The following is a 23,957-nucleotide window of genomic DNA, read 5'->3' on the forward strand; positions in this document are numbered from 1 at the left end:
TCCTCGTGCATTCTTAAAAGTGTTCTAGTTTGGGCAATAAATTTTTTGCTCACCATATTTGTACTATGGTACTTTGATTATTGGTTTGCATGGTATAGAGTTTTCCTATCTTTTTGTTTTTTAATTACTTTGAACATAACTAAAAAATACTTTTAATGTCAAATATATTTCTTGCTTGCCATTATTCAATCGATACTGAGATATATGATGAAAACCTTTTTAATTTCTCTCCACCATCCCCACTAGAATCACCCACCTGAGCTGATAGGTATTAGCAGTTTGATGAAAATATCCTTCTTGCTCAAGAAAACCTATGCATGTATGTAATGTGCATATAAGCCTACAAAATTCACTCATATATCTGCATATATAAGATATATGAAGATATTTTCCTTTACCGTTTTTTAAAAAAGGTTCAGGGTATATATATTATTGCTCTTCTTGTTATGTATTATTTTTACTTTATATAGTGACTATCATTCTAGGCCAAATACATCTGGAACAATTTTTTCATAACTGTATTATGTTCCACATCCAGAGTATTCTATGGTTTATTCAAAAGTTTTTTAATGTTAAACAGTCAATATTTGCTCCTACAAACAGCGCTACAATAGGGCATCTTTGTGTGTGTATGCATATATGTTTGTATGTGCATATTATCCCCTTTGACTTGAATGCTTACATGTCTGTAGAATTGCTTCCCCTCATTGAAAGTTGCTTAAGAAAATGGTATATTCATTTTTAAAATTATTCACACTTTGACCAGCAAATAAGGGAGCCCATTTGGTCACATCTTTGCCAGCAACAGATGTCATCAGCCTTTAACATTTTTACCAATCTTGATATGTGAAAATCTGTGCCTCATCATAGCTTAAATTTGCATGTCTATTACTATTAGAAAATGAGCATCATTTCATGTTGACAATTTGCGTTTCCTTTTATATGACTAGCCGGTTCTTATCCATTCTTAGGTTGTTTGTCTTTTAATAACCAGTTTGTACATTTTATATAAGAAATATTTTAAAACTTTCTATGTTTTATTTCGGTTGTATCTCTCATATAATGCATATTTTTTAACAATTAGTCTTAATTTCAGACCTTCTTATTTATTGTTAGATATCCATTATTATTTCTTTATGCTCCTTTTCATTTGCTTTATAATTTTGGCATATGAAAGATAATTCTTATAAAGTGTTTTCCAAAAATCTATTAAAATTATATTCTTTCTCAATATAAATGGTACATATATCTCATATAAATGTTCATTCTGAAATACGAAGAGGGATTTATTATCTTTTTTACTTTCTTTCAGTCCTCCTGTAACTACATGTTTTGCATATTATTAGTTTTTAGGTAGAACATGTTATTGTTGTGTTTCTATATTTATAATAACTACCTAGACATCACAAAACAGTTCAGTATTTAATAATAATCATTTTATAACGTCATTTCTTCATTACTGAAATATAGTAATACCTTGTTTGGCTGGGCTAATCTTGCAGTCAGATTTTTGTTGTGATTGTTTTAGAGAAGAAAGTTGTATCCTTACTGAGCTCTGTGTATTTTTATTTTCCTTGGCACATTGATTAAAATTTGCCTGTGTGTAGGATTGTGGACTCATGCTCCTGTTATTATAAATCTTAGCAGAGATTGGTCAACTGGAGGTAAAAATGGGTGAAAAATTGGAGGGTAGCCTAATTTTATTTTCCTTTATTGGAAACCTTTTCTCTTTATTTTTCCAAGATGATGCTTGTTTGAAAACTTTCTCTTTGAAGTATACTAGTGTTTGTTTCTTATTATTGTTGACATAATCAACAGACTTTATGTATTTTTAAAATACAGAAAGAGATCTCTCTTCAATTCTGGAATTTTTGCTTCTATTTTATTTGTTATTTTTTCTTACAATATATATAATTACATAAAGTCTTTGCCTTTTCTTTTCTTTGGGGAAATCTTTACATGTGTGTCCATGAAATGATTACAACATAAAGTCGCTCTTTTTTTTTTACACACACATTATTATAATATAAGCCTTTACCTTCCTATCTTAGTGAGATAGACTCTCATTTTCCAAGTTATTTCTTTTTTTTATAATATTTTGTTTATTTATTTGAAAGAAAGACAAAGAGTGAGAGAGAGAGAGCATGAGTGGGGTGAGGGGCAGAGGAAGAAGCAGACTCCCTGCTGAGCAGGGAGCCCCAATGAGGGGCTCGATCTCAAGACTCTGGGATCATGATTTGAGCTGAAGGCAGACACTTAACTGACTGAGCCACCCAGGCACCCCTGCCATGTTATTTCTGAAAGTCCTCATGGTATTATCTAATGTTTACTCTGTAATAACTCCTCAGTTCTTCCACTTGATTTCCTCAACTCACTGTCAAGGTCTTCCTCTAGAAATGATGATGTTCGTGAATTCACCACTTTTCTTGGGTAGAGCTAGTGAGAACCAGTAATGATCCCCCTCTAGTTGTGGAGAGGAATCACAGCCTTTTGTGTCAAAGCATTTTTCTGGCTGTTGGAACTCCAAACACATTGTGTTTGTGAACACTGTGCTTTCTTTCCATATCTTACCAATTCCTCCCCCCTCTTCATTATTTAGCGGTCACATGATTTCTGGGGCTTAATCCGCTCCCACTTCTGGGTTACACTTTAATTGGTCTAAGACTTAGACACTAAGTCAATAGGAGTTACCTGATCTTCCTTGTCAAAGTAAGTGACTCAAATAACCAAGATCTAAAGCATTCAGGTCCTTGGTATTCTATTGTCATAACAACTGTTTCATAGGTAATCCAATAAAAAAATAGCTAATTGGTTATACACAAGAGAATAATTATTCTTCTGGATCTGAAAGAAGCAATAAACTCTGGTTGTTACTGGTAAGCCACAGCATGAAGCCAAATGACACATAGAGAAATGTAGAGTGAAAAGAACTGTAAAGAAATGAAGCTGATAGATAAATGGATAAAAAAGATATGGTACACACACACTGGAATATTACTCAGTGATAAAAAGAATGAAATCCTGCCATTTCCCACAACATGGATTGACCTACAGGGTATTTTGCTAAGTGAAATATACAGAGAAGGACAAATACCACATGATTTCATTTACATATGGAATCTAGAAAACTAAAAAAAATAATGAAACAGACACATATACAAGAAACACACTGTTGGTTAACAGAATGGAGAGATCTAGGGGGGAGCAGGTGAAACAGAGGTGCAAACTTTCAATTATAAAATAGTCATGGAACTGTAATGTACAACATAGGAAATATAGTTAATAATATTACAATAACTTTGTATGGTAACAGATGGCAACTAGACTTATCATGGGGATCATTTCACAATGTATAAAAATATCCAATCACTATTATGTACACCTGAAACTAACAAGATATTTTATGTCAATTATACTTCATTTAAAAATAGCCAATAAATACTCTTTAATGTTGAAGTTCATTTATGTCCAGTTTTCTACTACTTGTAAGTGAAAGCATACTAACTGACATACCTTCTTCAGCCTGAAGGATTTCATAACTAATATTCTGGACTCTGGCTGCTCTAAAAACAGCCCCCCTTCTGACGCAGCTACTTCTACCAATGAAAATCTATGGCTCCCTTTTGCCCTACTTTCACATGGTCACCGTTAGCATTAAAAAAGCTCTCTAGTCCTCTTAACTGAGATTTTTAGAGCAACTCATTTCCAGTTCCAAAGAGAGGAGGGAGTTCCTCCTCCTGTATATAAAAAAAGAAAAATAAGAAAACAACCCAAAACACGGTCACATTTCCTATCCTCCCAGGCATGTCCTCTTCCTAGAATGATTGATAGTGCAAACAATACCCAACACAACAACAATCACCACCACCATTATACTCCAGAATCCTAGACAAAGCAGATTCACAAACAGACTAAGTGAGAAAACTAGTGATAGGCAGAGCTAGCCTACAAACACAGGTTGGGCCAGTTACAAAGCTCATGCTTTTTCTACTACACCAAGGTTGCCATCCAAGTAAGGTGAACTTGATTAAAAATTTTTAATCAACAAAGTTTAATAGAAGAGTTGAGAATATAAGTTCTAGCCAAAAACCAATAAAATATATTCTATTCTGAATCCTGAACCCTATCCACATGATATGTCTTATAATCTTTTTTGTTTGCTTATACCTTCATTTATGTACCTACTTAAAAATTTACTGGATATACATGCATATTCATATTTTATGCATATATTATAGAATGATAAGTGCCTTAATAGTAGTCAAGATAAAATGCTATAAAAGATTACTTTTGACTGGTCTTATGAATGAAGTGTAACCTGAGCTTGATATTAAAGGGTAGTTAAATTTGAGTATGTGAATATTTGGGGAGAAAGACAGGAGAAGTAGAAAATTCCAGAATGAGAGAACACAGAGCAAAGGCACAAAATGGTGGCACAAAAATTGGGGGCTCCTTTGAAAAACAGTAAGTAGTTTAGTTTGGTTGTGGTATAGAGAGTGTAAGGGGCAATGTGGAGTGGTAGTTAGGCTAGAAATCCAGACTGGGAGCAGATAATGCTTTCCAAATGCCCAGATAAGGTATTAATTCTGCATTCAGTAGCCAATGAGTGGTAACCTATGGAAAGTTGTTGGGCAGGGATATAGCATGATTTCAACTCTGCCTTATGATGATTAGTACATGTTGGAGAAGTATTCACACTGTATTCTTGACTGTGATGCTCATATACTTTGCCTGGGGAAGCAAATTAGGTGGTGGGTAGATGTAAATTATGAGAGAGATGCAGTGTGAGGAGGTAGATACAATTTACATGACAAATACAGAAGAATTAGAAGGAAGGCTGTAAGAATTCTGTCTCACTGGAAATACACAACTGGGGTAAGTCCCGCTGAATAAAGGTCCAGACTCCAAGATATTTGGAAATATCTTAATAGGTAAACAGGCATTCTTTAGTTTGGAATAGTCACTGTGAAACAGATGATAAATTAATCAACTCCAAATGTATAACCATGTCCTATATTTTCTACCAAAAATGTAGGAGAAAGAAAAATACAGTATATATATATATATATATATATATATACACACACACACTCAACTATGTTTGTCTTGTCTAATGTTTTGGATTTCTCTATTTCTGAGAATTCATCCTCAATAGACAGGTTTTTAGAAGAGAACAGATACCAAGTATATGCAAAGGCTAAAAAAGCACATCCTTATCAAACTCTGTACCCTTGCTTTCCCTTTGTCTACTGCCCAACTTTGCTGGGTTAATCAGGGGGGTGCAGAGTAGTTGAAATTTTTTGGCTTTAGTATTTACTTTTTGTTATGACAATGAATATATATTAATTATGCTCTTGTATTAAAGAAACGAGATATTTAATAGCCAAAATATGTTTCCTACTAAATTTTATGCTAAAATTCTAAGGTAAATATGTAGTACTATTAATTAACAACTATAAATTTATTAACCAAAGTTCTGAGGCTATCAAAGTATAATAATGTTACTTTCCCAGTCCTTCCTATGACCAAGAGTAGCCCAAGTACAGCAGCTCTAATTAAATATATTGTCATTTTGCTACTCATTTAATTACACTCAGAAAATAGCATGTTTAATATTATATGTCTCCATAGTACATAAACAATAGGAGAAATAAAAAGTTAAATACTTTAACAATTAATATTAATGATCATTTACTATAGAGAGCACACCAGGAATAAAAAAAGAGGATCAGTCCAAAAAACATTGAAAATGACTGTCTTATCAAATATTTCAAAATAACATCATGAAAGTGCCTCCAAAGTGCTTTTTATGCAGAAGAGTTAGAAAAGAAAACTTGTGTTTGTGAGTTTCCACTTGTAGAAATACCTCTATAGAATTTTTCTGATGAGGCTCAAAATAAGAAAAATCAAACAATCAACAACATTCATTAAAAATACTTATAGTTCTATGAATGCAGAGCAAAGGAGTACACTACAAAAGGATAATGAATAAATCTTAGTTTTAAACCTATTCTTTATCTTGTGCAAAATTATATATGCACTGGATGCCTTTTTTGGAGGTGAACATATATTTTCTATTCATGAGATCCCTCTCCAGCATTACCAACACACCCTAGATACATAATTTGGTATTTTACTCATTCATGTTAATCAAAGTGTGGTTATCTAAGATTGAAGATAATAAACTGTGTTCCAGGAATTCTATGATTCAACAATTGGCAGATTTCCCTAAATATCAATGTGCAATATTAAGTACAGACACTGAATAATCACTGAAACCTGGTGGCATATTCACCTGTAGTTGGTATAGTGCCACAGATCCAAAAGTTATGCACATGCTACTCTGGGTGTGTAGGAATGTTATTATGAGATAAATAGAAAAGTTTCATACGTGGCAACCATTCTCTGTTTCTTCTAAATAGACTGAAGTCCTACATCAGTGCAATGAAACGAACACTGAAACAGAGGTGTGGGGGGTTGGATCCTAACATTCCACTATTGGCATTAAATAATTTTTCAGCAGTAATGGACCTCAGAAATTATGCAAGCCAAAGTTCTAGTTTTATGAATTATAAACGCGAGGCCCTATAGCAGTTAACTGACTTGTTCAAAGTCCCAAAGCCAAAGTAGCAAAGCTGGGACTCTGACCCAAACATTTTTATTTCCAGACCATCAATCTCCCTATAACAGTATGCTGACAAGATTTAGCCTCTCCTTGAATTACCTCATCTGTAAAATGAGTGCACTGAACTTGAGCAGTGGTTTTCCAACACCCTGTTCCCTGTAATTGTGGGGTTTCTGGAATGACTCAGAGGCCACTGAAAATAGGCATAAGATGATACAGAACACTCAAGGCTCGAGGCCTCAATGTTCTATGTAAGATTTATTTGAAAAAAAAATCGTGGATAAATACAAATTAAAAACTACAGTTATTAATGATTCACATCTAAGTTTTAAATGAAAAGTCATCACTTACACATTTGAATTTTAATAGAATTTCACTCTCATAAATCAAGCAATTTATAGCCATTTTAAAATATTAAAGATTTTATTTGCTTCTATTCTTAAGGGTGTGAAAAAGAAATTTAGAAGCCATTGTTGCAGAAATATTTCTAACATGAATAAGATTTTAAGAACCATCACTAATTAAATGCTTACTAAGTTCCAGGGATTGTTTCATCAACTGTACAAATACTAATTCATGTTACCCATATAATAACCCAATGAAGTATGGATACTAATTTTTATCCTCATTTTAGAAATAAGGAAATGAAGGCATAAAAAGGTTAAGTAATTTATCCAATGTCACATAGCTAGCAAGTGGCAGATTTAGACTGAATATTCACACAGGGTTCACTGAATCATGACATAAATCGGTTCATTCCAAAGTACTCACTGTTGGATTATTATTATTTTTTAAAGATTTTATTTATTTTTTGACAGAGAGAGAGAGACAGCAAAAGAGGGAACACAAGCGGCGGAGTGGGAGACGGAAAAGCAGGCTTCCCCCAGAGCAGGGAGCCCAATGAGGGGCTTGATACTGGGACCCTGGGATCATGACCTGAGCTGAAGGCGGATGTTAACGACTGAGCCACCCAGGTGCCCCAATACCAATATTTTTTATTGATCTTTTAATAACAATCCCATTTACAATTACACTAAAAACCATATGATATCTAGGAATAAATCTAACCAAAGATGTAAAAGTTTTATATTCTGAAAATTATAAAACACTGGTGACAAAAATTGAAGATGACACAAAGAAATGGAAAAAGCACTCCATGCTTATGGACTAGAAGAACAAATATTGTTAAAATGTCTATACTACCCAAAGCAATCTACATATTTAATGCAGTCCCTATCAAAATGCCACTAACATTTTTCACAGAGCTAGAACAAACAATCCAATGGAAAAAAGATAGTCTCTTCAACGAATGCTGCTAGGAAAACTGGACAGGAGCATGCAAAAGAATGAAACTGGACAACTTTCTTACAAAATACACAAAAATAAATTCAAAATGGCTGAAAGACCTAAATGTGAGATAGGAACCCATCAAAATCCTAGAGGACAACACACGCAGTAACCTCTTTGACATTGGCCATAGCAACTTCTTACTAGGTATATCTCTGGAGGCAAGGGAAACAAAAACAAGAATTAACTATTGGGACTTCATCAAAATAAAAAGCTTCTGCACAGTGAAGGAAATAATCAACAAAATTAAAAAGCAACTTATGGAATGGGAGAAGATATTTGCAAATGCCATATCTGATTAAGGGTTAGTATCCAAAATATATAAAGAACTGGGGCCCTGGGTGGCTCAGATGGTTAAGTGTCTACCTTTGGCTCAGGTCATGATTCCAGGGTCCTGGGATCAAGCCCCACATCAGGCTCCTGGCTCAGAAGGGAGCCTGCTTCTCCCTCTCCCTCTGCCTCTCCTCATGCTCATGCTCTCTCTCTCCATATCTCTGTGTTTCAAATGAATAAATAAAATATTTGAAATACATATATATAAACAAAATATATAAAGAACTTATAAAACTCAACACCCCAAAAATAAATAATCCAGTTAAAATATGGGCAGAAGACATGAATAGACATTTATCCAAAGAAGATATACAGATGGCTAATAGACAAAAAGATGCTCAACATCACTCATCATCAGGGAAATACAAATCAAAACTACAATGGGATATCATGTCACACCAGTCAGACTGGCTAAAATTAACAACACAGGAAACAACAGATGTTTCGAGAGTGATGAGGAAAGGGCACTGTTGGTGGGAGTTCTAACTGGTGCAGCCAATCTGGAGATTATGGAAGTTCATCAGAAAAGTTAAAAATAGGGGGCGCCTGGGTGTCTCAGTCGTTAAGCATCTGCCTTTGGCTCAGGTCATGATCCCAGGGTCTTGGGATCGGGCCCACATCGGGCTCCCTGCTCCGCGGAAGCCTGCTTCTCCCTCTCCTACTCCCTCTGCTTGTGTTCCCTCTCTCGCTGTTTCTCTCTGTCAAATAAATAAATAAAATCCTTTAAAAAAAAGTTTAAAATAGAACTGTCCTGGGGTGCCTGGGTGGCTCAGTCAGTTGAGCGTCTGACTCGATTTCGGCTCAGGTCATGATCTCAGGGTTGTGGGATTGAGCCCCGTGTCGGGCTCTTGCTCAGCATGGAGTCTGCTTGAGATTCTCTCTCTCCCTCTCTCTCTACCCCCACTCAAATAATTAAATAAATAAACAATCTTTAAAAAAATAGAACTGCCCTATGATCCAGCTATTGTACTACTAGGTATTTACCCAAAGAATACAAAAATACTAATTCAAAGGGATATATGCACCCTGATGTTTATAACAACATTATCAGCAATAGCCAAATTATGGAAAGAGCCCAAATGTCCATGAACTAATGAATGGATAAAGAAAATGTGGTATATATACCATACACAATGGAATATTACTCAGCCATAAAAAAGAATGAAATCTTGCCATTTGCAATGACATGGATGGAGCTGGAGAGTTTACTTTTCCTTAGCTCATCTAATACAGTCAGTCTAGTACTTGGTGACTCATATTCTCTCATTAATAAAATTCTGAGTCCTTAAGTTGAAAGTGATATATAAAGTTCAGGCAAGTAGTAAGGCAGTTTGAAAGTAAAGTATGTAAGCACTGATGATTACAAATTCATATTTGGCACATTTTTAATTGCTGACTGTCATACATGTAAGATAGTATATAATCATCACTGCCTATTAACCTTAAGATTGGTGAGTGATTAAAATCTCCTAAAATGATCAAGTGCATACATTGGTAGGTTTGCAATCAGTTCTCCAGATCTGTGTAAATCTCAACTTCTGTTCCTTAATGGTTCAGGTAAACATTTGTTAAGCATCTGACAATTGTAATCTGCCAACTCAACGATGGATCATATACTCTCTAAGAACTCTAGTGACTGAAGGGAAAATGACAGTTTTAATAGGGCTTTGAAGAGTGGGAGGTCTCAAGGAGGTAAATGAAAGAGAATAGAGGACCACTTGAATCAAGCTTGGAGTCCAAGGTTTTCAATGCAATATTGTACGCATTTATGAAATATGTGTCAGTGGTTATGTGTAAGCTGTTAGGTATGGAAAATGAGTATAAAAAGACCAGGCTTCCAGACTGGGTTCTAATCCTATGAAGTTCACAGTTTTGAAAGAAAGATCGACTCTTCGAAAATTACAACACAAAGGACCGCAAGGAGCACTGGGTGTTATATGAAAACAATAAATCATGGATCAAAAACTAATGATGTATTGTATGGTGACTAACATAACATAATAAAATTAAATTAAAAAAATTACAACACAAAGGGATAATGCTGATAATCACAGTTAAAAATATTTAGAGAAAGCAACGAATCCGATATTGGGAGCTAGGGAATTGCATTAAAAGTCAGTCGGAGGGGGAGACGAACCATGAAAGACTATGGACTCTGAGAAATAAACTGAGGGTTCTAGAGGGGAGGGTGTGGGGGGATGGGTTAGCCTGGTGATGGGTATTAAAGAGGGCGTGTACTGAATGGAGCACTGGGTGTTATACGCAAACAATGAATCATGGAACACTACATCAAAAACTAATGATGTAATGTATGGTGACTAACATAACATAATAAAAAAAATGTAACCTGAGGGAAAAAAAAGTCAGTGGCCCTTTGTGGATTAAGCTTAAGTGGAGATATGAGTGTCGAAAGTTTGGAAGTTAGGCTGTGATCAGATCTTGGAAAGCCTTATATGCCAACTTGAGGAATGTCGACTTGGTTTTCTAGGACTAGGTAACAAGGAGCCATTGAAGACTGTTAAACTTCAGAATGGCAGAATGAGATCTGGGCTTTCAAAATGTAACTCATATAACTCGTATAAAATAAATGGGAAATGGGAAGTGCACAGAAAGATGGATTATTTCAGCATTCAGAGTTTACATATGGCAGCTGATGTCCTCTGAAAATTTAGGACTGTGTGACTAGTGATATTGTCATTCGATAAGTTTTGATCATAAAAAAATACAATGGAAAACCTGAAGGTTGTTAAAATGTAGTTCTTGCACTAGGAACAAGTAAATGAAAAGGCAGTTAATACTGAGTGGATAGAGGGGTAAAGGAAGAGAGTGTCTTAAGCAGACGGCGCTGAGCACAGAGCCCAACACAGGGCCAGTCTCATGACCCTGAGATCATGACCTGAGTCAAAACCAAGAGTTGAACACTTAAATGCCTGCACCACCCAGGAGCCTCCATGATGTGCCCCTTAATCTTGTTAATTCCATTTTCTTTATCCATTTTGGGAAAAATTTTCCTTTATCATAGGTTATTTTACTCTTCCATTTGATGGGTTTTCTTTTGTAGGAACAGTAATCCATAAATTGACTTATTATTGTCTGGGGTGTTTATGCACGGTTGCCATGATTTTTTCATCTTAAGTTTACAGGGGACCACTCTATTATTTGACCCCATATGTTTCTTCTCACCTATCAGAGAACATTGTCTCTTCCCTGCACTTCTAGGTGAGGTCATGGTATTATCTATTCCATAATAACTTTTTCAAGTCCATTGTGGTGTTTGGTGAGCTGCCTTTCTTGGGGAGAGAGTGGTCACTTGGCCTTCAAGGTTCCCTTCCTATTAAGAAGAAAGCATTGATAGAGAGTAGGATATTCAGGAAGTGATTTGTCCACTTCACTTGCCTTTCCCCAGCAGACATTTCCACTGTCTTTCTCCAAAATGGAGTATTAGTGAGCTCTTTTTCAGAATTTTGTCCACTTTTGCCACCATCTATATGAGTTTTCTATAGCTGCCATAACAAATGTCCACAAACTGGGTGGCTTGAAACAACAAAAATATAGTCTCTGGAGGCCTAAATCCAAAATCAAGGTATTGGCAGAGTTCTATGCCTCTTTCCTAGATTTTGGAGGCTGCCAGCAATCCTTGGCATTCCTTAGCTTGTAACTACATGACTCCAGTCTCTGTCTCTGTCTTCACACAGCTTTTCTTCTGTGTCTCTTCTCCTGCTCATCACTTCTAAGGACCCTTGTCACTGGAATTAGGGCCCACCTAATCCAGGTTGATCTCATCTTGAGATTCTTAATTGTATCTGCAAACACGCTTTTTTCAAATAAGGTCATATTCATAGGTCCCAGGTACACAGAGCAATTGGGGTGCCACCATTCAAACCACTACACCACCTATATTATTATTTTTGGAAGGGTGTTGTTTTAGGACATGTTGTTAGTCATGTGGGTTCCTGAAAGATCTTTCTCATTTTGGGGCTGCCAGTTTTCAATGACTTTTTTTTTTTTGCATAAAGAAGTGTTTTTTCATTAGTTTGATTCTCTATTTTATACTTTTGTACAGTTTTAGGTACCCAACTTCAGCTCATTTCAGTGGGCTTCAATCTGTCATATCACCCCAGCAGTACATTCGAAATCATGAACACCAATGATACATATACCTTTACACTCTATTGTGTGATCATCTAAAACAGTATGTTAAAGCCCACCATGAAGGCTAGAACATATGTTACATCATTTTTTCATTGTAATGAGATCATAGTAGTTTTCAAAACAGAAATGACATGCTTCAACAGATTGAGAGTGCTCATAATGTCACATCCTTACAAATTTTCCAATTAAACTCACTCTATTTCCACTTGTTAGATTCTCTCTTTTCAGTTTTCTGAATTAGCCAAGAATGTAGAGAGTTTATTGTGTGCAAACAGACTAAATTTCCTTCCATATGCCATGTAAAGAAAACAGGACTATGTGATCCATCCACAGATTTCTGCTTATGCTTTTCCTTTCTGTTTTAATTTCTGTTGCAGATATAAGGTATCAACCCCCCCCCAAAAAAAAAACAGTGCAACATAGTCTAATGTTCTTGCTGGTCCAGATATGTGTATAAGCTTAGATACAGGCCTGAGGTCCTAAATTTATAATTATTTAATTCATACTTGTATGCCCAGCATTGTCTCCAAACATCTACAATGGCAGGGTACTTAGATCTAAAAGTGATGCCAATCCTTACACTCTTTTCCAGAGTAAACTTTCCCCAACAAATATCTTGAACAAAAACAAGTATCTTGCTGGTGTTGAGTCTGGGGAACCAGTCAAAACTCCTTTCTCTCATAATGAATCCTTCCTGTCGGTAGATATCGGATAGGAACAATTTAGTCTTTCATAAAGAATCTGTTATCATGGGGCCTGGGTTCTCTTACAAATAAGAGGCTGGGTTCTTAATCTCATTCTGCCCAGGAAACTATTTATGGAAATATAATTATTTCCTCCCTAGTGACTATTTGTACATACCAAGAGATTTTGGATTTGGAGAATTTATGGAGCCATAAAATACGTACTGGTAGGCTTCTTTTATTTTTTAATGAAGGAATGAATGAATTTTACTTTGTTTTAATAGACTTTATTTTAAAAAACAGTTTAGGCTTACAGAAAAACTTGAAAAAAGGACACAGTTCAAATATATCCCCCCAATCAATTCATTGCTTCCCTTTTATTAATGTCTTGCATTAATGTGGTATTTTTGTTACAGTAAATGAATCAATCTTGTTACATTATTATCAACTTAAGTTCATAGTTTACATTAGGTTTCACTCTTCGTGCTATGAAGTTCTATGGGTTTTGACAAATGTATGTCATGTATTCATCATTACAGTGTCATATAGAAAATATCTTCACTGCTATAAAATTACTCTGTGCACCACTGATTCATTCCTGCCTTCCTCCCTACCCAACCCCTAGCAACCACTGATCTTTTTACTTTCCCATAGTTTTGCCATTTCTAGAATGTCATATAGTTGGAATCACATGGTATGTAGCCCTGTAGACTGAATTCTTTCACACAGTAGGCACTTAAGATACCTTCATGCCCTTTTGTGGCTTGACAGCTCATTTCTTTTTATCACTGATTATATCCCACTGAATGGATGTGTCACATTTTGTTTATCCATTCCACCTCTTGAAGAATGAGGTGGTCGCTTCCCTTTGGAGCAATTGTGAATAAATAACACCTTTATAAACATTAGCATGACAGTTTTAGTGTGGACATTAGTTTTCAACTCATTTGGATAAATACCTAGAATCGTGATTACATGGTATGACTATGTTTAACTCTGTAAGAAACTGCCAAACTGTCTTCCAAAATGGCTGCACCATTTTGCATTCCCATTAGCAATGAATGAGAACACCTGTTGCTCTACATGCCTGTCAGAATTTGATGTGTGACTGTTTTTAGTCATTTTAGTTAATGACAGATTTTAGTCATTCATCAGACGTGTAGTGCTACCTCACTTTTAATTTACAATTCCCTAATTTTATTCCTATTTTTTTTCTATGAGTTTTATAGTTTGGCATTTTACATTTAGATCTATGATCTATTTTGAATCAATTTCTGTGAAAACTATAAGGTCTATCATATGTAGATGTTTAGGTGTTCCAGCACTATTTGTTGAAAAGACGATCCTTTCTCCAATTGAATTGGCTTTGGTCTTCTGTCAAAAACCAGTTCACTATATTAATGTTGGTCTCTTTTAGACTGTCTATTCTGTTCTATTGATTTGTCAATTACTTCACCAATATCACACTGCTTTGATTACTCTAGCTTTATAATAAGTCTTGAGTTTGGGCAATGTCAGCACTCTTTGCTTTCCTTTTCAATATTTTGTTGGCCTTTCTGGGTCTTTTGATATTTCACGTGAATTTAGAATCAGGTTGTTGATATCCACAGAATAACTTCCTGTATTTTGATTAAAATTGCTTTGATCAAGTTTGAAGAATTGACATCTTAACAACATTAAGGCTTCCTACCCATGAACTTGAAATATCTCTCCATTTATTTTGTTATTCTTCTACTTCTTTCACTAGGGTTTTACAGTTTTTCTCATATGTTGTACATATTTTATTAGATTTATCCATGATTATTTAATTTTTTGATGCTTATATAAATGGTATAATTTCAAATGCAATTGTTTACTACTGGTATACAAAAAGCAATTTTCTTTTGTCTTTTTGTAACCTGCAACCTTGCTATTAACTGCTTATTAGTTCCAGGAATTCTTTTGGTTAGTTTGGATTTTCTATGAAGACAACCATGTCACCAGGAAACAAAAACCGTTTCAATTCTTCTGAATATATTTTATTTCCTCTTTTTGTTTTGTTGAATTAGCTAGGACTTCCTGAATGATGTTGAATAGGAGTGATAAGAGTGGTACATTGTTAACTTGTTCTTAATCTCAAGGGAAAGTATCTGGTTTTTCACCATTAAATATGTTACCTGCAGGATTTTTATAAGTGAATTTTATCAGTGTGCTTAAATTATTCTCTATCCATAGTTTGCTGAGAGTGTTTGTAATGAATCCCTGTTGGATTTTATCAAATCCTTTTTCTGCATCTATTGCTATGATTGTATGATTTATTTTTTAGCTTGTTGATGTTATAAATTACATTAATTGATTTTCAAATGTTGACCCAACCTTGCATACTTGGAATAATTACACTTAGTCACGATGTATAATTTTTTTAATACATCATAGGATTTCATTTGCTAATATTTTGTTAAGATTTTTTCCCCCTATGTTCATAGAAGTATTCACTTGGAGCTTTCTTGTCTTAGAGTGCCATGGTCAGATTTTGGCATTAGGGTGATACTGACCTTACAGAATGAGTTCGTTAAGTATTCCCTCTGTTTTTGAAAAATTTTGTAGAGAACTGATATACTTTCTTGCTTAAATGTTTGGTAGAATTCACAAGTGAAACCATCTGGACCTGGCACTTTGGATTTTGAATACTTATTAATTTTTTATTCAATCTCTTTAATAAATGTAGTCTTATCCAGATCATCTATCTAAACTTTTGATCATTTCTGTCTTTTAAGGAATTGCTGCATTCATCTAAATTATCAAATGTGTGTCTACAAAGTTGTTCATAATTGTATTACTCCAGAGAAACAGAACCATCAATAAGAATTTATATAAAATATATATAATATATAGAGAGATTTTTAAATAAATTTATAAATAAATATATATGCATATATATATATATGTAGAGAGAGAGAGGAGAAAAACAGGGAGGGAGAGAGAGGGAGAGAGAAGTGGGGGGAGGTATTTTAAGGAATTGTCTCATTTGATTGTGGGCGTTGGCAAGTTCAAAATCTGTAAAATAGGCCAATAGGTTGGAAGCCCAAGGAGGTTGATGTTGTAGTCTTGAGTCTGAAGGCAGAATTCCTTCTTCCTTGGGAGAATTCAGTCTTTTTTCTTACAACCTTCAAATGACTGAATGATGTCTTAGTCTGCTCAGGCTGCTATAACAAAATACCACAGACTGGGTGGCTTAAACAACAGATGTTTATTTCTCACAGTTCCAGAGGCTGGGGAGTCCAAAATCAAGGTGCTTGAATGATGTCAGTCAATTTGGTTCCGTGAAAACCCTCCTCCTGGCTTGCAGAGAGCCATCTACTTACTGTGTACTCATATGATGGAGAGAGAAAGTTCTGGTGTCTCCTCTGCTTCAAGGGCACTAATCCTATCATGGGGGTTCCAACCTCATGATTTCATCTAAACCTAATTACCTTCCAAAGTCCCACCTCCTAAGACAATTACATTTGAGGTTAAGGGCTTAAATATATGAATTTTTGTAGAACACAAACATTCAGTCCATACAAATGAGGATCACCCACATCATGAAGGGTAAACAGTTTTCCTCATAGTCTATTGGTTTAAATGATAACTTCACAGCAACATCTAGACTGTTGTTTGACCAAATAACCGGGTACGACAGCCTAGCCATGCTGACATAAAATTAAACAACACAATAATATTCCTTTATTATCCTTTTAATATGCATGGGATTAGTAGTGGTGACCTCTCTTTTATTTCTAAATATTGGTAAATTGCATCTTTCTTATTTTCTTGGTTAGCCTGACTAGAGAAAAGTTTACCAATTTTACTCATCTTTTCAAAGAACCAGATTTTGGTATCACTGATTTTTTCTATTAATTTCTTCTTTTAAATTGCTTTTCTAATTTTCATTATTTCTTTTCTTCTGATTAATTTAATATTAATTTATTCTCTCTTTTCTATTTTCCTAATGTGCAAGCTTAAATGATTGACTTAGATTTTTTCTTTTCTAATATATGCATTTAATGCATATATTAAGCTCTGCTTTCACTATGTCCAACAAATTTTGTTTATGTGTATTTTCTTTTCATTTAGTTTTTTCCTTTTAAATTTTCCTGTATGTTATCTAAACATTTTTTTGTACCTGTATGTTATCTAAAATGTTGCTTAATCTATAAATATTCCATCTATTGTTCTAGTACTGATTTCCAGTTTAATTATGTTTTAGTTTGGGAGCATACGTCACATGATTTCTATTTGCTAAAAGTTTGTTAAAATGTTTTATGACCCAGAATATGTTAGAATATGGTGAATATTCTATGTGAGCTTGCAAAAAAATGTGTATTATGCTGTTGTTGAAGTATTTTATAAATGTCAGTTAAGTCCAGTTTTTATAGTGTTTTTCAGTTGAACTATATGCTTATTGATTTTTCTGTCTGCTGAATCTGTCAATTACTGATAGAGGGGTGTTGAAGTCTACAGCTATAATAATAGTTTTATCTTTTTCTTGAAGTTTACCAGTTTTTGCTTCACAAATTTTGATGCTATGGTTAGGCATACACATTAAAGATTGTTATGTCTTCCTAAAGAATTTACCCCTTTATTATTATTTAATGCCTTTACTTTACTTATTACTTATCTCTGATAGTCTTCCTTACTGTGTGCTTTGCTTGAAATAAAGATAGCTACTCCAGGTTTCTTTTGATTAGTGTTAACATGGCATATCATCCTCCATCCTTTTTACTTTTAATCTACATGTATCTTTACACTTAAAATGGGTTTCTTGTAGATAACATATAGTTGGGACTTCTTTTCCTTTTTTTTTAAATCCACCCAGCAAGTCTCTGTCTTTTAAGTAGTGTATTTTTATTTCATTTTTATAACTAAAATAAAGTCATTGCTAGAACAAAAAGACTTACCTCTTAAAAGGTAACTTCTCTTGTTAAATTGCAACTGACTCAGTCATACTGTAAATTATATACACAGGAAATTTATTTTATCCTCTAGCATAACTTGATAAAAGAAGAACTAATTTAAGATTTATTTTAGACAATTTAAATCTTCTTTCCTATGTTAATTAGAGTTAAACATATTTAGACATATCTATAAAGTAATGTTTGAGAAGAATTTGATCATTTGTTAGCAAACCAATGAAATGCAAGATCAAATTTGATAGGTATTAGGTAAGAGAGATTTTAAGGTGTTAATTAGCTTTTGAAAAGGAGAGAGTGTGTATCAGATGTGAATTTTGGAAAGATAACTCAAATGCCAGCAAAGAGGACAGATGCACACAGGGAGATCAGCAGGGAACCCCCTGGAGGCTATGGAAGTGGCCTCAGTGATGTTTGATGACTACTTTCCCTGCAACTATAGTAGTGGAAGTCAACAGAATGAATGATTTGTACAGGTGTTAGAGCAGTTATACTAATCTGTAGGATTTGGTGATGAATGAGATGAAGAAGCAAGGGTGCCAAGGATGATTCCAGGCTTTCAGCATTGAGAGACTGGGCAAATGCAAACATTGCTACCTAAGACAGAGAATGTAGAAGCCGGAACAGATGAAAAGTGAGGATAATTAGTTCTCCATTATGCATGATGTGCCAGTACAGTACATCTCGGTAAAGATTTCTAATTGATATTTAAATTATATGGTGCTTAAGTTTATGAAAGGGGTGTAAACCAGAGGGCCATCAACGCAAAGACGAAAGTTGAATCTGTGAAGGCCCCTTGAATAGAGATGGAGATGGAGTTAAGGACATTGAAGATTGTAAAAGCCAATTATAACCTATTCATCAATGGATTTTATAATTTAATAACTTACAATAAAGAACAACCCTTCGTGTGCTTCTAACTAGACTGAGTCATTCCTAGAAAGTATATGGCTATCTCTAGCAGCCTTTATATTTTTAACCAGCCTCTGTTCTGGTGACTAAGAGTTATGTAATTCAACCATGTAAGTCATGTTTAGGCAAAATAATCGCTATGGAAAAAAACAATATTATATAATATCCCAAACTAGTTCATATTGAATGGTACCTGACATTTGATTCATAACAAATTTCCAAAGAAACAGATGTTCAAGAAAAGAGACTTCTAGCTTATCTGAAACAAGTTCTGGCTTCTTGTGAACTTGTGGTATTAATTTTAAATTCATCTATTATTTATCATATATTATTACAATTCATATTGTTACTTATGAAAAACTACTATGTATATGCAAGGTATTCTGTTGAACATTCTGTGGGACACAAAGATAAATCAAGTATAAACTGTCCTTAAGATACTTATGGACTAGTATGGAGAAATAAGATACAAACTTAGGTAAGCATACAAGGAGTATAGGGTTAAGAATCACAGACAATTTAAATATGAAATTAAGTAAACAATCCCATTTACATTAACATCAAAGACACATAAAATACTTAGGAATACATTTAACCAAAAAAAAGTTCAAAGTTTATAGTCTGCAAAATACAAAATATTTGTTAGAAGAAATTAAAGATCTAAATAAATGGAAAAACATCCCATGTTCATGTGTTCATGGATCAGAAGCATTGTTATGTGTTGTTGAAAAAAAAATACTCCTCACATTTATCTACAGTTGCAAAAAATTCCCTATCAGAGTCCCAACTGACTTCTTCCTAAAAACTGAAAGGTGATTCTAAAATTCATATGAAATTGCAAGGGACCTGAAATAGCCAAAACAATAGCAGAGTTTTACCCTGTTTTTCCTCATAATAAGGAGCATGTTTTCTGGGGTTTGATTTCCAGTTTTGCCACTTGCCAGCTATGTTGTCCAGGTCTCAGTGTCCTCATTACATAAAGGTGTTTTAGGAATTATATAAGTTAATACATAGAAAGTGCTTACAGAAGCATTGGCACATTGTACACCTTGATTTTGTCTTAGTTATTATCATTATCATCACCTCATAGGGGTATTGTGAAGCTCAAAAAAGATAATGTATATAAAACTTTTTGTAATGTACTGCTATTATCATTTTGTATTATAATGACACGTGTATCCACCATCCTTATAGAGTATAGAAGAACACGGACTATTAATTTTTAACAGCCTACATTGCACATAATAAATGCTCAGAAATTCATATTTTAGTTAACTGTTACTTTTATGATCAAATCACTAAGGACTTTCGATTATGCTGGGAATAAAGTCTAAGTATCATTGCATCAAGACCACTCTCAATCTTGCTATAGAATGTAGATCCCCTTATGTCTTCTGCTCTATCACTGGTCTTGGAAGTGGAGTCACAATGGACCATTCATTGCAGTGTGGGAGGAAAATTTTAGAAATTCTAACTACAGGTAGTTTTTATCTCATCCTTTGTGAATTTTCTTCTGTTTTATATATATCTTATTAATGCATGAAAAAATACTATGAAATGCTCTAATATGTAAATAAATGCTAAATGGATATTGGAAGTGTAGGTTCAAAAAATTTTCACTGGAAATCAGTGCGCTATCCCACAACATGGTCTTTCTCCTAGCGCCAAGCAGATCTTTTCAACTCTTTCTAGGACACAGCTTATATCTTTCTGTTCCCAAATCTAGCTCACAACCAGTCTGTTTGTTTGGAATGACAGTATGGCAGCCACTCCTTTTCAAGCTGCAACTTGCATACTTCACACCAAGACTAAACTATCACCAAAGGAAAGCTTCTTTAAAGAAGGGTCTACACCTCATCCATCATGGTATCTACCTTGAAGCCCCCACCACTTCACCACACAAAAGGGTTTTCCATAATAACAGGCTCCAAATTGATGTTTGTTTCACACATAAGCTAACACGATATTGCCATCAAGAGGCAGGAGAGTGTGCTGGTTTACAGCAAAGGCTCATATCCGGGTTCTGCCCCTTACAAACTGGCTGGCCACAAGCCTCAGCTTCTTCCTCTGTGAAATAAAAGTAATAAGAGCACCTCTCTTATAGGCATACTGTGAAAGTGTATTTGGCTAGCACCTGGAACAAAACAAGCGCTTCATAAATATTAGTATTATTATGGTCTTCCTGAGACTCACACCCAGTAATGTCTGTAAAGCCTCTAGTACACATTGAGTGAATAAGGGGACTGAATTTTCTCTACCAGCCATGTTGATATGAATAATTTGTGGTGACTTCTTTCTCCTTCCTTCTAATTTATCACCTCATATTTATAGACAACTTTCTTGAGACTATCATGGCACGGTTCACTTGAATTGATTAGCTCATATACTCTTCCACGTCTTATGAATTAATCTCTTAAGAAGAGTAACCATGTTTTGCTTCGGGTTTTGTTGTTGTTTGTGTAAGATTTATTTATTTATTTGAGAGGTAGAGAGAGTGGGGAAGACGGGAGACAGAAAAGGAGAGGGAGAGAGTCAAGCAGACTCTGCACTGAGTGCTGAGCCCACGCGGGGCTTGTTCTCACAACCCTGTAATCATGACCTGAGCCAAACCAAGAGTTGGCCACTTAACCAACTGCGCCACCCAGCACCACCCACGCACCAACAGGTACTGTTTTAACAGTATCATTGCTGCTGCTGTGCATTTTAACGAGATAAACTCTACATTTCCAAAAAAAATGTGCTATGAATCTGGTAAACAAAACTCTCCGTTTGGATTCCAATAGCAATTTTCTTTGCAGTTTTATGCACATATAGTTATTTATAAGTGTTGTAGAACTAACACTAGTTGATTCCTTGCCTAGATAATAAAATTACATAAAAGCATTATCTTGACTCAAAAACATTAGTAGCATTAATTAATGCAGCAAATGTCAACTGTCAAAACTTCATAAAATGCGAAGTGGGATAACTGCCATTTAGTATGCACTTTTTTCCTTGTCAATGGGCAAAATCAGGGACCTCTTTGATCCCTGTTCTGTATTATCTCGGGGAGCCTGGGTGGCTCAGTCGGTTAAGTGTCTGCCTTCAGTTTAGGTCATGCTCCCAGGGTCCTGGGATTGAGCCCCACGTTGGGCTCTCTGCTCAGTGGGAGCCTCCTTCTCCCTCTCCCTGCCGCTCCCCCTGCTTGTACTCTTTCTCTGTCAAATAAATAAATAAAATCTTTAAAAAATATATTATCTTGAATTTCCCATATCCCTTTAAGAAATGGAACAATGAATCTCCCAAAGTATCATGCCACTTGAGTATAAGTATGTGGAGAAGATGATAGTGGAATGGTGGCAGGAGGCAGATTAAACAATTTCTTCCATCTTATGAACATTTGAGAGGGTTTTCCTTTGCCCTTTAAGACTTCAAGAACTGATTATCTTTTAAATCAACACATCCCATTATGTTGACACAGCTCTTAGATTGTAAAAATATTATTTTTGTAGGTGACATATTGTGTAGAAAATCCCAAGGGATCAACAACAAGAACAATACCTCCTGAAACTAATAAGTAATTATAGTAAGGTTTCAAGATACAAGGTTAATATACAAAAGCCAATTGCTTTCCTATATATCTGCAAGGGACAATTGGAATCTGAAATTCAAAACACAACACTATTTACAATAGCACCCTAGGTATAGATCTAAGAAAATGTAAACAGGATCTATATGAGGAAAAATATAAACTGAAGAAAGAAATCAAAGATCTAAATAAATGGAAATATATTTCTCTATAAGAAGACTTAGTATTGTTAAGATGTCAGCTTAGATGTGAATTCAGATACCTCATTGATCAATATAGACAAATGGCAATAAAGTATACGAAAAGATATTCAACATCCTATGACTTTAGGGAACTGTTGATTAAAACAACAATGAGATGCCATGACACACCTATTTGAATGGCTAAAATTCAAAACATGGACAACACCAAATACTGGTGAAAATGTGAGGCATCAGGAGGTCATCCATTGCTGGTGAAAATGCAAAATGATATTGTCATTTTGGAGGACACTTGGATAGTTTTATAAAAACTAAACATAGTCTTACCATATGATCCAGCAATCATTCTCCTAGATATTTATCCAAATGAGTTGAAAACGTATGTCCATACAGAACCCTGCACACGAATACTTAATAGTTTTATTCATAATTGCCAAAAATAGGAAGCAACCAAGACATGTCCTTCAATCAGTGAATGGAAAAACAAACTGTGGTACACCCACTCAATGGAATTTTATTGAGCAATAAAAGAAATGAACTATTAAGCCACAAAAAATCATGGAGGAACCTTAAATATACATTGCCAAGTGAAAGAATCCAGTCTAAAAAAGCTATATACTGCATGATTCCAACTATATGACATTCTAGAAAGGCAAAAGTATAGAGACCATAAACAGATTGGTGGTTGCCATGCATTCAAAGGGAGGGGAGGAGGGAGGATAAATAAGTGGAGCACAAAGGATTTTTAAGGGCAGTGAAACTATTCTGTATGATACTGTAATGGTGGGTACATGACCCTACATTTGCTAAAACCCACAGAACTGTACGACACAAAAGCTGAACCCTAATGTCAGCTATGGACCTTAATTAATAATAATGTATCAATATTGGTTCATCAATTTAACAAATGTACCACACAAATGCAAGATGTTAATAATAGGGGAAACTGTACAGAGGATGAGCTGGTATGTGGTAATTCTCTACTTTCTGCTTAACAATTCTGCGAACTTAAAACTACTCTAAGATATAAATTATATGGTAAAAAAGTCCATAGTAAATTAAAAAATTAATTTGCAGCAAATTACATATATACATGTGCATAAAAATACCTATATAATACATATGCATGTACACACATTCAGATGAAATAACGATACATCTTTTTTTAATGGTAGTTTTTTAATATTGTATTCTGTTATTTTCCCT

At 34.7% G+C, this 23,957-nt stretch overlaps 1 protein-coding gene across 2 annotated transcripts in view; it reads right to left on the minus strand.

The window, feature by feature from the left end:
* Window positions 1-23,957, minus strand: part of IL7 (interleukin 7) — a 50,781-nt gene that overhangs the window by 19,955 nt on the left and 6,869 nt on the right. The gene's annotated exons all lie outside the window — the stretch shown is intronic.

Source organism: Callorhinus ursinus, unplaced genomic scaffold (genome assembly GCF_003265705.2).
Source record: "Callorhinus ursinus isolate GAN/ISIS: 27379988/994484 unplaced genomic scaffold, GSC_fseal_2.0 scaffold5, whole genome shotgun sequence".
NCBI classification, from domain to species: domain Eukaryota; kingdom Metazoa; phylum Chordata; class Mammalia; order Carnivora; family Otariidae; genus Callorhinus; species Callorhinus ursinus.